Source organism: Muntiacus reevesi, chromosome 8 (genome assembly GCF_963930625.1).
Source record: "Muntiacus reevesi chromosome 8, mMunRee1.1, whole genome shotgun sequence".
NCBI classification, from domain to species: domain Eukaryota; kingdom Metazoa; phylum Chordata; class Mammalia; order Artiodactyla; family Cervidae; genus Muntiacus; species Muntiacus reevesi.
In genome coordinates, this window is record NC_089256.1 from 8,158,906 (window position 1) to 8,174,233 (window position 15,328).

At 45.6% G+C, this 15,328-nt stretch overlaps 1 protein-coding gene across 1 annotated transcript in view; it reads right to left on the reverse strand.

Annotated features, from left to right (window-relative positions):
* SPSB4 (splA/ryanodine receptor domain and SOCS box containing 4) overlaps positions 1-638 on the reverse strand; it is a 92,403-nt gene extending 91,765 nt beyond the window's left edge. Inside the window, exon 1 of the mRNA XM_065942758.1 lies at positions 63-638. The gene's annotated coding sequence lies outside the window, so the exon portion shown is untranslated. The remainder of the gene's footprint in view (positions 1-62) is intronic.
* Between the last annotated feature and the right edge of the window lie 14,690 nt (positions 639-15,328).

Consider the following 15,328-nt stretch of genomic DNA (forward strand, 5'->3'; position numbering starts at 1 on the left):
AGGTCCGCGCGGCCAGACCTCGGCTCCCGCGCGCCCCTTACCAGAAGATGGAGAATACTCACCATAAAAGAGAGGGCAAGCGCCTGCCCTGGAGGAATCGCCAGCGCTGGCAGGTCCTGGACTCCGAGGAGAGACGTCTGCGGCCGCTGCCACCCGCTCAGGGGCGCCCAAGCGACCCCGAAGATGCCGGCTTGTTCCCAGGGGCCAGGGGCGCGTCCTCACGGCTCGAGCCCCGGAGCAGCGCCCCCTCTGCCCGGCAGGGTGGCCCGGAGTTGGAGCGTTCTTGGGGAAGTTGGCGCTCCAGCGCGGCGGGAGGGCGCAGGGGGTCGGGTGGGAGTGGGGAAGCGTCTTTCTGCGCGGATCCCGGGGGCGCGCCAAGGCCCGCGCTCCAGCGGTTCCTAAGCTCCGCGCTGGACCTGGAGGGCGGCGAGTCCCGAGCTCACGGCGCACGGGCCGCGCCTCTGCCGCCCGCCCCTGGCGCGCCCGGCGTCTTCCCCCTCGCCCTGGGCGCACGCATTGGTGTTCGAAGCTGGGGCCCGGGTCCGGGCTACGGTGCGCTCATCGCCCTCCCCAAGGGGCTGGGCGTCTTTGTGCGCCGGGCGCGCCGACCGCCGCGGCCAGCTCTGGATGCTGCAGCCGCCGCCGCCGCCTCCCCCTCCTCCTCCGCCGCCGCCCGCTCCCCGCCTTCCCGGCCGGCCCAGAGGCTGCAGCTGAAAGCCGATCCGGCTGAGCTCATCCCTGAAGGCCACTAATCCAATAGCCGCGGAAGGCGCGGCCGCCGGGAACGCCCCTTCCCCCACCATCCCGCGCCCCGGCCCGTCCCAGCTCGGGCCGCTGCCGGCGCCGCCACCTTTCCGAGGCCACCAGCTGGCCGGAGAGGGAAGTGGAGCCCGCGCCCGCGTGCCGAGTCGGCGCGGTCGCCATTCACCCGCCCGCTAGCCCGCGAACTCCCTCACTCACGCACTCATTCATGCGCGCCCCCCCCACCCCCATTCATTCAAGCGCGCCGGGAGCGCCAGGGTGGGTGCCCCTGAGCCGGAGACACACACAATCATTCGGCAGCTTTGCTGTCTTTACCCAACTTGTGTGGGAAATAGCAGCCGGGGAAAGAGTATGGTTTAATGACCTCTTCCTCAGGAGCGGGTCTACACTTTTATTTCTTTAAGATCAGATTCCAGCTCATCTTCTAAAGTCCAATTTCATACCTCTCCTGCTTCTCGGAGGCTTCCCCCGACCACTCGCGGCGCAAAGAGGTGTTTCAACTCTGCCTGCTGCCAGGACTGAAGGTGGGCCGCCCCGTTGCCCGCCTGGAGCAGAGGAAGAGGGCGTGGCCAGAGCGGAGGCCTGGAGGGTGCCTGTTGCATCTGTGCTCTGTCTGGAAAACTGACAGTTACTGGTCTGGGTGCCTTTTGTGCTCCCAGAGGTGAGCTGAGTTCACTCTCCAATCATCTGGTCTGACCTCAGCCCTCTCTATGCCGGATACCAAACGGCCTAGGTGCAGAGTGCCGGCTAATCTGGGACAGAGACAAGTAAGAGGTAACTCAGCCTAGGGAAACAGATGGCAGCTCTGGGGCTCCTTTTTCAGACTGGGAAGGGCAATCTGGAAATGCTTCCTAGTAGCGGTGGCTACATGAATTAGCCCTGGAGACAGAGGGACAGGGTGGTCATCTGTCTAGGTGCCTATCACAGCACGGAGCCTGTGGTTTGTACAGGAGTGTAAACGATAAGTTAAGATGTGGCTGGAGGGGTGGACAATGGCTAGGGTCTTGGAAGTCAACTAGAGTTTGATCTTTCCTCAAGATTAGTTGAGGCCTTTAGTGGTTCAGACAGTAAAGCATCTCTCTGCAGTGCTGGAGACCCGGGTTGGATCCCTGGGTCGGGAAGATCCCCTGGAGAAGGAAATGGCAACCCACTCCAGGACTCTTGCCTGGAAAATCCCATGGACAGAGGAGCCTGGTAGGCTACAGTCGATGGGGTCGCAAAGAGTCGGACAGGACTGAGCGACTTTACTACTTTACTTAATCAAAGTAATGATTTATCAGATTTACATTCTCCAAAGATCTCTCAGCAGAGTGAATGGATAGAGGAAAGCAAGCTTGGAACTCCTGATACAGTCCAAGCAAAAGACGACGCTTCACAAACCAGGTTAGTCATTGGTGGGATAGCCAAAGGGGGTGTTGATCAAGTATTTATTGCATTTATCCTACTGTTCTGTCATTGCCTGTTTGTATGTGTCTCCCTCCTAAAGTTGTGAACCCCTTCAAAGGGCAAGAATGCTTTTTATACGTGTCTGAATTCTCTATACCCAGCCCAGAACAGATGTTGAATAAATGTACTTTGAATTGACCGGAGTGGCATTCTGACCTGCACTCACATTTACTGTATTTGGGGCAGGGGGGGCGGCGGTCTCCACAGCAGTCCTTTCTATCCCCCATCAGGAAACTCCTGGAGCACCTACTCTGCAAGTCACTGAGGAGGCTATGGACACAGATGAGGGGCAAGAAAAGAAAATTTGGGGGAAAAGATACAGAAGCCAAAGGGAATTGAAAGAAGATTTTTCAGTGGTTTCTCCACCTGAACCTAGTCTGGCTGACAGGGTTGGGGAGGGAGGGATATGTCTATCACTTGCCCTCTTTGCTGGGAAATATCACAATAGCCTCAAGCAAGATAGGGAATAAACAATGGTCATAGTTTGAGAAACTAATTTTTCCCTGGGGGCTCCAGATAGGTTCAACCTGCTGACCTCTCCAGATGTGCCTTAGGCCCAAAGATGTAGCCACAACACCACTCCAAGTGTCCCTAAAATACTCCAGCCCCTGTATACCAAGCAAAATGACTTGTCGTTTTGGAAGAAGTCAGAATAGCCTGTCTGTTATTAAATAAAACTCTTCACATTGAGGTAAGCAGCCTCTAAGATGTCTCCAGCAATCTCTGCCCCTTGGTTTCATACCCTTGTGTAACCACTCTGTTTAGGTGTGGCCGGCCTCATGGACTTGCTTCTCACCAAGAGAATAATGTGGAAGTAATGGATGGCCCAGCCAAGATTAGGTTATAAAAGATGGTGGCTTCGGCTTTGAGCATGCACGCTCTGTCTCTTGCATGTTCGCTCGCTCTCTCTTTCTTTTGAATTAGCTCTCTGGAAGAAGTCACCTGCTATGTGCTGAAGCAGCCTTGTGGAGAGGCCCATGTGGTGGGGACAGAGGCTGCCAACAACCGTGCAAGTGAACGTAGAAGCTCATCCCACCCTCCAGTCCTAGCTGGGCCTTCATATGAGAAGGCAGCCCTGTCTGACAACTTGACTGCAGTTTCATGGGAGACTTTGAATCAGAGAAACTCAACTACACTCTGCCCAGATTCCTGACCACGGAAACTGTAAAATAATAAATGTTCATTGTGTTAAGCTGTTCATTTTCAGGGGTAATCTATTGTGCACCAATAGATAACTCATGCAAGATGTTCTTAACTACCTAAGGGCGATTCAAAAAACAAACCCTTGAAGAACTAGCCAGTCTCACTCCAAAGAAAACACGTATTTCACGGGTATGGCCAGGCAGCCTTTGGGTTTAATTTTAATTCAGGCCCTTTGAGTCTTAGCTTTTTCACTATAAAATGGGGACAGAAGGATTTCCTGAGTATGGTTATGTGTTGTAGCATTTACATACAGAGTAGGTACTCAATAAATCTTTTTCTTCTACTTCTCAGCAGTAGACAAAGATCTGCAGCATTCTTGGAATTCTTCGGCTAAGGCAAAGTCAGGCCTGGAGCAGAAGGTCCATGGAGGGGCTGCTACTGTCAGTGGTCCAGAATCGCTGTTTATAATGCAAAGCTGTGGATTTTGCCAATACTTAAGAATCCACCTGCCAATGCAGGGAACACAGGTTCGATCCCTGGTCTGGGAAGATCCCGCATGCCGCAGAGCAACTAAGCCTGTGGGCCACAACTACTGAAGCCCATGCACCTGGAGCCCAAACTCTGCAACTAGAGAAGCCACCTCAATAAGAAGCCCGTGCACCACATTGAAGAGTAGCCCCCACTTGCTGCAACTAGAGAAAGCCCTCATGCAGCAACCAAGAGCCAGAGCAACCAAAAAAGAAACTAATTAATTAAATACATTTAATACAAAGCTGGGAACCCCACCATTTGCCTGCCTCTTTCTCCCAGCTGACTTGGAATCTAGGTTTCAGCAAACATGATCTCCTTCTCAGTATTAACTGTAATTTAGTAGAAGTTGAGGAAAAACTTGCTCCAAGGAGGTGTATGGCAGGGAGGAGGACTATGCGGGGTGCAGGTGGCATGTCTTCTGCCCTCCCTCAGAGGAAACCTCGTTTGAGCCTAGCCTATGGCGTGGGGCGGCCTGTCTGAGATTGGTCCCCTCCAGTGCTCGTGCCTACCTGTGTGTTAAGTCACTTCAGTATCGTCTGACTCTTCGCGACCCCATGGACTGTAGCCCGTCAGGCTCCTCTGTCCAAAGGATTCTCCAGACAAGAGTACTGCACTGAGTTGCCATGCCCTCCTTCAGGGGATCTTCCCAACCCGGGGATCGAACCCAGGTCTTTTAAGTCTCCTGCATTGGCAGGCAGGTTCTTTACCACTAGCGCCATCTGGAAAGCCCCTCTGCACCACTGTCTCCTTCCCTAACAGCTCTGCTTCCTCACTTCTGCTCTGCAGCCAAAGCTGTCTTCTCAAAGTCACCCCTGCCACCCCTTTCAGAGAATGGCCCCCAGGATGGTTTTCCCACTTAGCTGAATCTGGTGCTAGCCTGAGTTTCCTGCACCTTTGCTCTGGGCCAAGCCACACCAAGACCCCCTGAGCCACGCTTCAGCCCTGACACCAGCCTTCGAACACACTGACCTTGCTCCCTGGCACAGATTTTGCCTAGAGAACTCCGATGCTCTGCCTGTCTGCGGATCCAGGAAGCCTTCCCAACACCCTGGGCTCAGGGCCCACTGTCCTGTGTGTGCCCTCCCACCTGTTCCCCCCACCTCGGGGTCCCCATCCCACTGTTGCTGCTGCCTCTTTTCTTGCCGTCCTCTCCTCCCCCAAGATGTGAGCACTTCCAGGGCAGAGCTGTCTTTTTCTTCTTTATAGCTTTTGCACTCCCACCTCCCATCTCCATTTCCATCTCACTAATTTCTCTTCCATTTCCATCTCACTAATTTCTCAGAGCAACACAGTCCTCCCCAGTGCCCCTCCCCCTGTGGGTTAGGGCCCCTTCCTGGAGCCCCATAGCAGCTTGTTGTCTTCCTTCTGTCACTGCTCTTTTCAAACCCTTTGGGAGCTGTCAGACTCCCGCAGCAGACAGTGGCTCTGCAAAGGGCACAACTGTGTCTGTTTCACCTCAGTGCTGCTGGCACCCAGCCTGATGCCAGGTATGCAGCAGACAGTCAATGGATGTTCATGGAAGAAATGACTGAAGGCAGGGCAGAAAGAAGGAAAGACAGAGGCTGGTAGGAAGAAAACCTACCTTCATTACCCCCTTCCTTCCTCTTCCTCCCTCTCTCTCTTTCTTTCTGAGATCAGTGCTGAGAATTGGATTAATCATAGTCCTTGGTTCATGACACACTTTCATCATTAACCCATGCATGGCCCTCATGTGTTTACACATGTGTTCATAATATTAAATATGTAAGCAAGTGGTACCAAACCCAAGGCACCTACATCTCCCATGTGCTACTATCCTAGCCCATCTTTCTGCCTCCTTGTCACATAAAACTACTCTTCTGATTGTTAAGACTTATCATTTTCTTAGATTATTTTTTTCAAATATCTATACAGTTAACCCTTGAACAAATCCAGGGGTTAGGGGTGCCAATTTCCTCCCAGTCTAAAATCTTTATATAATTTCAGGGTTGGCCCTCTGTGTCTGAGGTTCTACATTCAGGGGTTCAACCAACCACAGATCTCGTTCAGTTCAGTTCAGTTCAGTTCACTCACTCAGTCGTGTCCGACTCTTTGCAACCCCATGAATCACAGCACGCCAGGCCTCCCTGTCCATCACCAACCCTCAGAGTTTACTCAAACTCAAGTCCATCGAGTCGGTGATGCCATCCAACCATCTTATCCTCTGTTGTCCCCTTCTCCTCCTGCCCCCAATCCTCCCAGCATCAGGGTCTTTTCCAATGAGTCAACTTTTCGCATGAGGTGGCCAAAGTATTGGAGTTTCAGCTACAGCATCAGTCCTTCCAATGAACACCCAGGACTGATCTCCTTTAGAATGGACTGGTTGGATCTCCTTGCAGTCCAAGGGACTCTCAAGAGTCTTCTCCAATACCACAGTTCAAAAGCATCAATTCTTCGGCACTCAGCTTTCTTCACAGTCCAAATTTCACATCCATACATGACCACTGGAAAAACCATAGCCTTGACTAGATGGACCATTGTTGGCAAAGTAATGTCTCTGCTTTTTAATATGCTATCTAGATTGGTCATAACTTTCCTTCTAAGGAGTAAACGTCTTTTAATTTCATGACTGCAATCACCATCTGCAGTGAATTTGGAGCCCAAATTATTAATATTTGACACTGTTTCCACCATTTCCCCATCTATTGCCCATGAAGTGATGGGACCAGATGCCATGATCTTAGTTTTCTGAATGTTGAGCTTTAAGCCAACTTTTTCACTCTCCTCTTTCACTTTCATCAAGAGGCTTTTTAGTTCCTCTTCACTTTCTGCCATAAGGGTGGTGTCATCTGCATATCTGAGGTTATTGATATTTCTCCCGGCAGCCTTGATTCCAGCTTGTGCTTCTTCCAGCCCAGCGTTTCTCATAATGTACTCTGCATATAAGTTAAATAAGCAGGGTGACAATATACAGCCTTGACATACTCCTTTTCCTATTTGGAACCAGTCTGTTGTTCCATGTCCAGTTCTAACTGTTGCTTCCTGACCTGCATACAGGTTTCTCAAGAAGCAGGTCAAGTGGTCTGGTATTCCCATCTCTTTCAGAATTTTCCACAGTTTATTGTGATCCATAGAACAGATCTCGTAGAACATGTTTATTGAAAACCATTCACACATAAGTGGACTTGTATGGGTCAAACCCAGGGGTCAACTTTGTGTGTGTGTGTTTGTATGTGTGTATGTGTGTGTGTGTCAGTGAGTGTTCATTTGCTCAGTTGTGTTTGACTCTTTGTGACCCCATGGACTGCCAAACTCCTCTGTCTGTGGTATTTTCCAGGTGAGAATACTGGAGTGGCTTGCCATTTCCTACTCTAGGAAGTCTTCCCGACCCAGGGATGGAAAATGAGTCTGTAGCATCTCCTGAACTGGCAAGTGGATTCTTTACCAGTGTGCCACCTGGAAAGCCCAGTTTGTGTATATACGTCTATCTATCTATCTATCTATCTATCTATCTATCTATCTAACTATCTATCTATCTATCTTTCTATCTATCTATCTATCTATCTATCTATCTATCTATTTGGTAGTGGTGGTGGTTCAGTTGCCAAGTCGTGTCTGACTCTTGTGACCCATGGATTGTAGCCCACCAGGCTCCTCTGTCCATAGAATTCTCCAGGCAAGAATATTGGGGTAGGTTGCCACTTCCTTCTCCAGGGGATCTTTCTGACCCAGGAACTGAACCCGGGTCTCCTGCATTGCAGGCAGATTCTTTACTGACTGAGCCACAAGGGAAGCCCTTGCTTAAACATTACTTAGTTTTACTTGTTTTTTGACTGTTATTAAAAGATGCTATACTACCTGTAGTTTTCTAAGACTTGGTTTTTGAACACAACAAGATTCATCCATAATGATGCATGCAACTCTAGCTCATTCATTTTTCTTGGCTATGATAGCTTATTGTGTGAATAAACACAGTGTTAAAAAATTATTCATGACACTTGTTGAAGATGGTGGGAGTTGGGGAGGGTAGGCGGGTGGTGATGTGTGGACTACGATGGGGTTTCATGGCCAGGGAGGGACATCAGGCTCAACTCGAGTACAACAAGGACAAGTAGGGATTTATAGCCAAAGAGCAAGGTGGAGGGTGGGGTCCGTGGATGGAAAATTGCTGGAAGCAAACACAGAGGTAAGATGGATTCTTGCTAGACTAACTCAACAGGGTCCTTGTTGAAGGCAGACCAGCCTGAGGGATGATATTTGATCAGATAGTGAATGTAATCAGATACAAAAGTGTGGGAGGGTTTTGCTAAACTGATTTAGTAAGATTCTTACTCAAACTCTACAGGGATGGAGAGGGAAGCCAAAGATCAGGCCTGGATGAGCAGAGGAGACATTCAAATTTGGTCAAAAGAAAGCATCTTTGCCAGCAATTTATTTTTTCATGGTCCTTTCAAGGGGTGTTGAGATTGATTCTAGTTTGGGGGCTATTAGGAACAGTGCTGCTATGAACATTCCCAGTTTCCCTCCTACATCCATGCTAATGTTTTCCTGGGCCTGTTTGTAGGAGTGGACTTGATGTACTGTCTAGCATGGGCCAGCCCATTCAAAGAAGTTCTAAAAACTGTTTCAATCCTCCACATCAAAGATCATCAGGGGAAAAAAAAACAACAAAGGTCATCAGGGAGATGCAAATCAAAGCAATGAGATGCCACTACCCCTCCATTAAAATGGGCAAAGTCCAGAACACTGGTGGCACCAGTACTGGCCAGGATATGGAGCAATAGGCACTCTCACACACTGCTGGGGGGAACGCAAAATGGTAGAGCCACACTGGAAGACACTTCGGTTCTTTCTTATAAAACGAAAGCTCTCTTACTGTCACTCATTCATTCATTTCGGTTGCTCAGTTGTGTCCGACTCTTTGAGACCCCATGGACTGCAGCATGCCAGGCCTCCCTATCCATCACCAACTCCCAGAGTTTACTTAAACTCATGTCCATTGAGTCGTGACGCCATCCAACCATCTCATCCTCTGTTGTCCCCTTCTCCTCCTGCCTTCAATCTTTCTCAGCATCAGGGTCTTTTCAAATGAGTCAGCTCTTGGCATCAGGTGGCCAAAGTACTGGAGTTTCAGCTTCTACATCAGTCTTTCCAATGAATATTCAGGACTGATCTCCTTTAGGATGGACTGGTTGGATCTCCTTGCAGTCCAAGGGACTCTCAAGAGTCTTCTTCAACACCACAGTTCAAAAGCATCCATTCTTCAGCACTCAGCTTTCTTTATAGTCCAACTCTCACATCCATACATGACCACTGGAAAAACCATAGCCTTGACTAGACAGACCTTTGTTGGCAAAGTAATGTCTCTGCTTTTTGATATGCTGTCGAGGTTGGTCATAACTTTCCTTCCAAGGAGTAAGCATCTTTTAATTTCATGGCTGCAATCACCATCTACAGTGATTTTGGAGCCTCCCAAAATAAAGTCTGCCACTGTTTCCACTGTATCCCCATCTATTTGCCATCAAGTCATGGGCCCAGATGCCATGATCTTAGTTTTCTGAATGTTGAGCTTTAAGCCAACTTTTTCACTCTCCTCTTTCACTTTCATCAAGAGGCTCTTTACTTTAACTATACAGTTCAGCAATCACACTCCTTGGTATTTACCCAGAGGAACTGAAGTTTTCACACAAAAACTTGCACATGGATGTTTATAACAGCTTTATTCATAATTGCCAAAATTTGGAAGCAACAAAGATGTCCTTTGTAGGTGAATGGATAAATAAACTGTGGTACATTTACATAATGGAATATTAATCAGTCATGTCCAACTCTTTGCCACCCCATGGACTGTAGCCCGCCAAGCGCCTCTGTCCATGGAGTTCTCCAGGCAAGAAAACTGGAGTGGGTTGCCATTTCCTTCTCCAAAGAATTTTCCGACCCAGAGATCGAATCTGGGTCTCCTGCATTGAAGGAAGATTCTTTATTGTCTGAACCACCAGAGAAGCCATATTATTTAGTACTAAGAAGAAACAAATTCTCAAGGCATGAAAAGACATGGAGGAAACTCAAATTTGTGTTTCTTACAAAGTGAAAGAAGCCAGTCTGAAAAGGCTACATATAGTATGATTTCAACTATATGACAGTCTGAAAAAGGTAAAAGAGTATGGAGACAGTAAAAAGATCACTGTTAGTCAATGGTTAGGAGGGAGGGAGGGATGAATAGGTGGAGCACAGATTTTTTGAGCAGTGAAACTACTCTGTGTGATGCTATCATGGTAGATAAAGGTCATTAGACATTTGTCAAAACCCATAGCATGTACACCAAGAGTGACCATAAGACAAACTACAGACTTTGGGTGCTAATGATATGTTAATGCAGGTTCATCATTGTAACAAATGTACCTCTCTGGTGGGGAATGCTGATAATGGGGGGACTTTGCATGTGTTACAAGAAGTGTATGAGAAATCTCTGTACCTTCCACTCCATTTTCTGTGTCCTTAAAACTGCCCTAAAAATACAGTCTGTTTTTTAAAACTGTTTCAGTCCAGCTGCAAAACATGGAGGGTCAAATGCACTGAAAATAATTTGCATCATTTACAGATTACCACAATGATTGACCTAGGGATCCCCAACACTATTCCCTTGGACTAATTTGCATACAAATGATTTGCATACTGACATAGTTGCAGATCTCAGGTTATTCCATTCCCGTTCTCGTCGCTATTTATGTCCTAGATAAGCAGAGCTATTGGTGCCCAGAGGACTAAGCACCCCAGGACTCTGGGATACACCCTAGTTAATCTGTAGCAAGAAAGTAGACAAGTGTGACTCAATCACAGACACACCCAAATTCACCCAGTGAACGCTGAACTTGGTGCTGGATAAGATATGAAGGACACACACAAGCATGCACGTGCACACTCAGCTCAGAGTCCTGGACCCTGGTACACTGGGATGAGGTGGCAGACAGAGGACAGATCACAGCAGGGTCACATCACAGGGTTTTAGCCTTTTCATCGATTTCTGTAATCCTCACGTTTATATAAATGGTTGAGATACTGTCTACCACATAGAGTTGTAAGGATTAAAGGAGGTGCTGTCTATAAGGGTTTGGCAAACGTTTGTTCTTCATATTGTGATCTTGCACGGGTTACCAAATGCCTGGAAAATGGAACTAATAAGTGTAACTTTATGTAGGGGACTTCCCTGGTGGTCCAGTGGTTAAGATTTTGCCTTGCATTGCAGGGGGTGTGGGTTTGATCCCTGGTTGGGGAGTTAAGATCCCACATGCCTATAGCCAAAAAAAAAAAAAAAAAAAAAAAAAAAAAAAAACCGACAACAAAACATAAAGCAGAAGCAATATTGTAACAAGTTCAAGAAAGACCTTTTCTTAAAGTACCTTTCTTTAGTGGCATTTCTCACATTGAAATGCTGAGCAGTTGAACCACCTCTCCAAGCCTGAGAAGTTCCCCTCCACAGGAATCCAAGCATCTCTGCGTCCAACAGATGAACAAAAAGCCCAGGGCCCATCGGGCTTCCTTGGTGGCCCAATGGTTAGGACTGCACTGCCACTGCAGGGGACACAAGTTCCACCCCTGGCCGGGCAACTAATATTACACGTGCCAGGCTGCATGGTAAAAAAAAAAAAAAGAAACAACAACAACTCAGTTCCCAGTCAATGCTCTCAAATCTCTTGCAAATGCTCATTGCATTTTATTTTTGGTAAAATCAAGCAAATAAAACCCCTTCATGTCCTAGCCTCCCTTGCCCTGGATGTGGCTGTGATCTGGATTCTGCCAGACAAACATACCAGTCAGATTCAGAAGTTCACTCCTTTAGAACATTCTTTAGGCCTACGGAATCCCCTCTGGCTGGTACTTCTGGGGAAGTAGAGGAAGCTCTTTTCTGGAATCGCAGTGAGAGTGGCAGATTCCTCATCTCATTTGTGGCAGAAGCTCCCTTACCAGGCCCATTCTACAGTGTCGACAGAATTTTCCTGAAAGTTCCATCCAGAGCCTAGTTTTCAACAATCCCAATGATTCCATAAGCTGTTTATTCTGCTTCACTAAGTCCCCACCTGCATGAAATAAGTGGAGTGGATTCTACAGTTGGCAACTAAGAACTCCTTCTGTTACCTTCCCTTTTCCAGTCTTCCTGACAGCTTGGCTAATCACATCCTTCCTCCTGGGTTTTCAAAACTGGAACCAACTATTCCAAAAAAAAAAAAAAAGCAAAATGGTGGAGAATTCGTTCTGATGGAGGCATTGGCAGCAGCAACATCCAGCCCCCAAGGACGCCATCAGCTGGTACCCACTCCCACATCCAACGATCAGTGCTGTCAACGGCAGCTCAGTAGATTGGGTATGCGGTGTGATTCCAGCTGTATTTCTCTGCACTGCATTTGCTGTTGATTTTGTTGTTCCTGCCTTTTTTATGGTTTTTTTCTTTTTCCTGGATCTTGCTGTCCAGCTTTCCAAGTCATTTTGTGATTTCCCAATTTCCTTTCTTATTAAATCTAGTCATAGAGTGAATTACACTGATTGGGTTTTGAATGTGGAACTAGCTTTGCATTCCTGGGATAAATCCCATCTGGCTGTGATACATTGTCCTTCTACTACATGGTTGGATTTCCATTAGTGTCTACATTCATGAAGAATACTGTCTGTGCTTTCCTTTTCTTGTAATATCTTTGTCTTGCTTTGATACCAAACTAAGACTGGATTTCAAGAATGAGTTAACAAATTGCACTAAAAAGGAAAAAGAAAAAGAAAAGAATGAGTTAACAACATTCTTCTTCTTTTTTCTTTTTTAACATTCTTCTTTATTCTAAGAAAAAAGAAATACAGAAATGATAATATTTCTCCTTAAATGTTTTATGGAATTCACCAGGGAAATAATCTGGCCCTGGAGTTTTCTTTACGGGGAGAGTTTTAAACAGAAATTCAATTATTTTAAAATAGATACAGAGCTATTGTGTTTGTTTCTTTTTGAATGAACTATAGTAGCTTATATCTTTCAAGACATTTGTCATGTCACATAATTGTTGACTATATTGGCATGGAGTTCATAATTTTTCCTTATTACCTTTTTATTTCATGAGAATTTCTGTAGTGGTGTCAACTTTCTTATTTCTGATACTGGTATTTTGGGCCTTTTCTGTCTTATTTTGCTTGTTCAGTCTGGCTAGCAGTTTATCAATTTTATTGATGGTCTCAAATAATCAGCTTTTGTTTTCATTTATTTTCTCTAAGCTTTCTTGGCTCTCTCTCCTTTCTTGGGTTTACTTTTGGCATCCATTTGCTCTTTCGCTTAAGGTGGAAAGCTGAGATCGTTTATTTTAGACCATTTTTCTAGTCTAATATAGGCCTTTAGTGCCATACATTGTTTTCTAAGTACTGCATCTCACAGATTTTGCAACATAGTGTTTTTATGTACATTCAATTCAAAAGACATTGCAAATTTTTTTTTGATGCATAGCTTACTTAGAATTTAGTTATTTTGTTTCCAAATATTTGAAGATTTTCCAGACATCACTCCAGTATTGATTCCTAACATTTCTATGTGGTCATTCTTCCTATAACTTGAATAGTTTTAAATTCACTGAAATTTATTTTACGGCTCAGAATACAGTTGGGCTTTATAGGCATTCTGAGTGCCCTTAAAAAGGATGTGTATTCTGCTACTGTCAGATGAACTGCTCTGGAAGCACCAATGACATCAGGTTAGCTGTGATACTCAAGTCTCCTATATTCTTACTGATTTTCTGTTCATCTGTTCTGTCAATCATAAGAGAGGGTATATAAGTATACTTGTGAATCTGTTTGCTGCTTCTTACAGTTCTATCCCTTTTTGTTTCACGCATTTTGAAGCCTTGTTTTAGGTGCATATACTTTTGGGGTGTTCCAAAACACCAGTGTTCCTTTATGAACTGTCTCTCTTTGGGCCTGCTAATACTCTCTGCTCTGAAATCTCTTTTGTTTGCTAATGTTAAATATGCTTTCACTTCTTTTTAAAATTAGTGTTAGCAGAGTATATCTTTTCTATCCTGTTACTTTTAACCTGTATGGGTCTTATAGTGCAGGTTTGATGGTGGTGAGTTCTTGAAGCTTTTGTCTATTTGAAAAAGACTTGTTTACCCTCTTTTATTTATTTATTTTTTAGTTCTACCACTTTATTGCTACCAACCCATCTCCCTCCACCCTCGTGCACACATGCTCAGTCATGTAATCCCATGGACTTTAACCCGCCAGGTTCCTCTGTCCATGGACTTTTCCAGGCAAGAATACTGGAGTGGGTTACCATTTCCTTCTCCATACCCTCACTTTTAAAAGCTTTCTTCTTAGTAAGGAATTTTAGGTTGGTGGATTTTTTGTTTTTCTTCCATTGCTTTAAAGATGTTGCTGCCTGTTTATAATAGCCAGGACATGGAAGCAACCTAGATGCCCAGCAGCAGATGAATGGATAAGGAAGCTGTGGTACATATACACAATGGAATATTACTCAGCCATTAAAAAGAATACATTTGAATCAGCTCTAATGAGATGGATGAAACTGGAGCCCATTATACAGAGTGAAGTAAGCCAGAAAGATAAACAGTATACTAATGCATATATATGGAATTTAAAAAGATGGTAACGATAACCCTATATGCAAAACAGTAAAAGAGACACAGATGTATAGAACAGAATTTTGGACTCTGTGGGAGAAAGTGAGGGTGGGATGTTCTGAGAGAATAGCACTGAAACAAATATACTATCAAGTGTGAAACAGATCGCCAGCCCAGGTTGGATGCATGAGACAAGTGCTCAGGGCTGGTGCACTGGGAAGACCCAGAGGGACGGGATGGGGAGGGAGGTGGGAGGGTCGATCGGGATGGGGAACACATGTAAATCCATGGCTGATTCATGTCAATGTATGGCAAAAAGCACTATAATATTGTAAAGTAATTAGCCTCCAACTAATAAAAATAAATGAAAAAAAAAAGATGTTGCTGCATGGTCTTTTATATTAAATTGTTACTGACCAAAAAAAAAAAAAAAAAAAAATCTGCTTTTATCCTCTTTTCCTCTGTATGTAATGTTCCCTCCTTTTCCCTGGCTATTTTCAATCGTTTTTCTTTATCAGTGGTTTCAATCAATTCAATTATGATGTGCTTTGGTGTAGTTTTCTTTATGTTTCTTATGTTTGAGTTTCTTTAAACTTTTTAGATTTGTGGGTTTAGAGTTTTCTTCATATTGAGAAATATGGGGGCTCTTACTTCTTCAAATATTTTTCTGCCCACTCCGTTTCCTGCAAGGAGCCCTACTCCACCTGCACAGGCTGCCTGAAATTACCCTACAGATTGCTGTTATTCCATTTAGATTTTTCATCTGTTTTTTCTCTGTGCTTCATTTTAAACCATTTCAATGTCTTCAGTTTCACTAACTTTTCCTTCTACTACATCTGATCTACAATTAATCCCACCCAGTATATTTTCATCGCGGACAT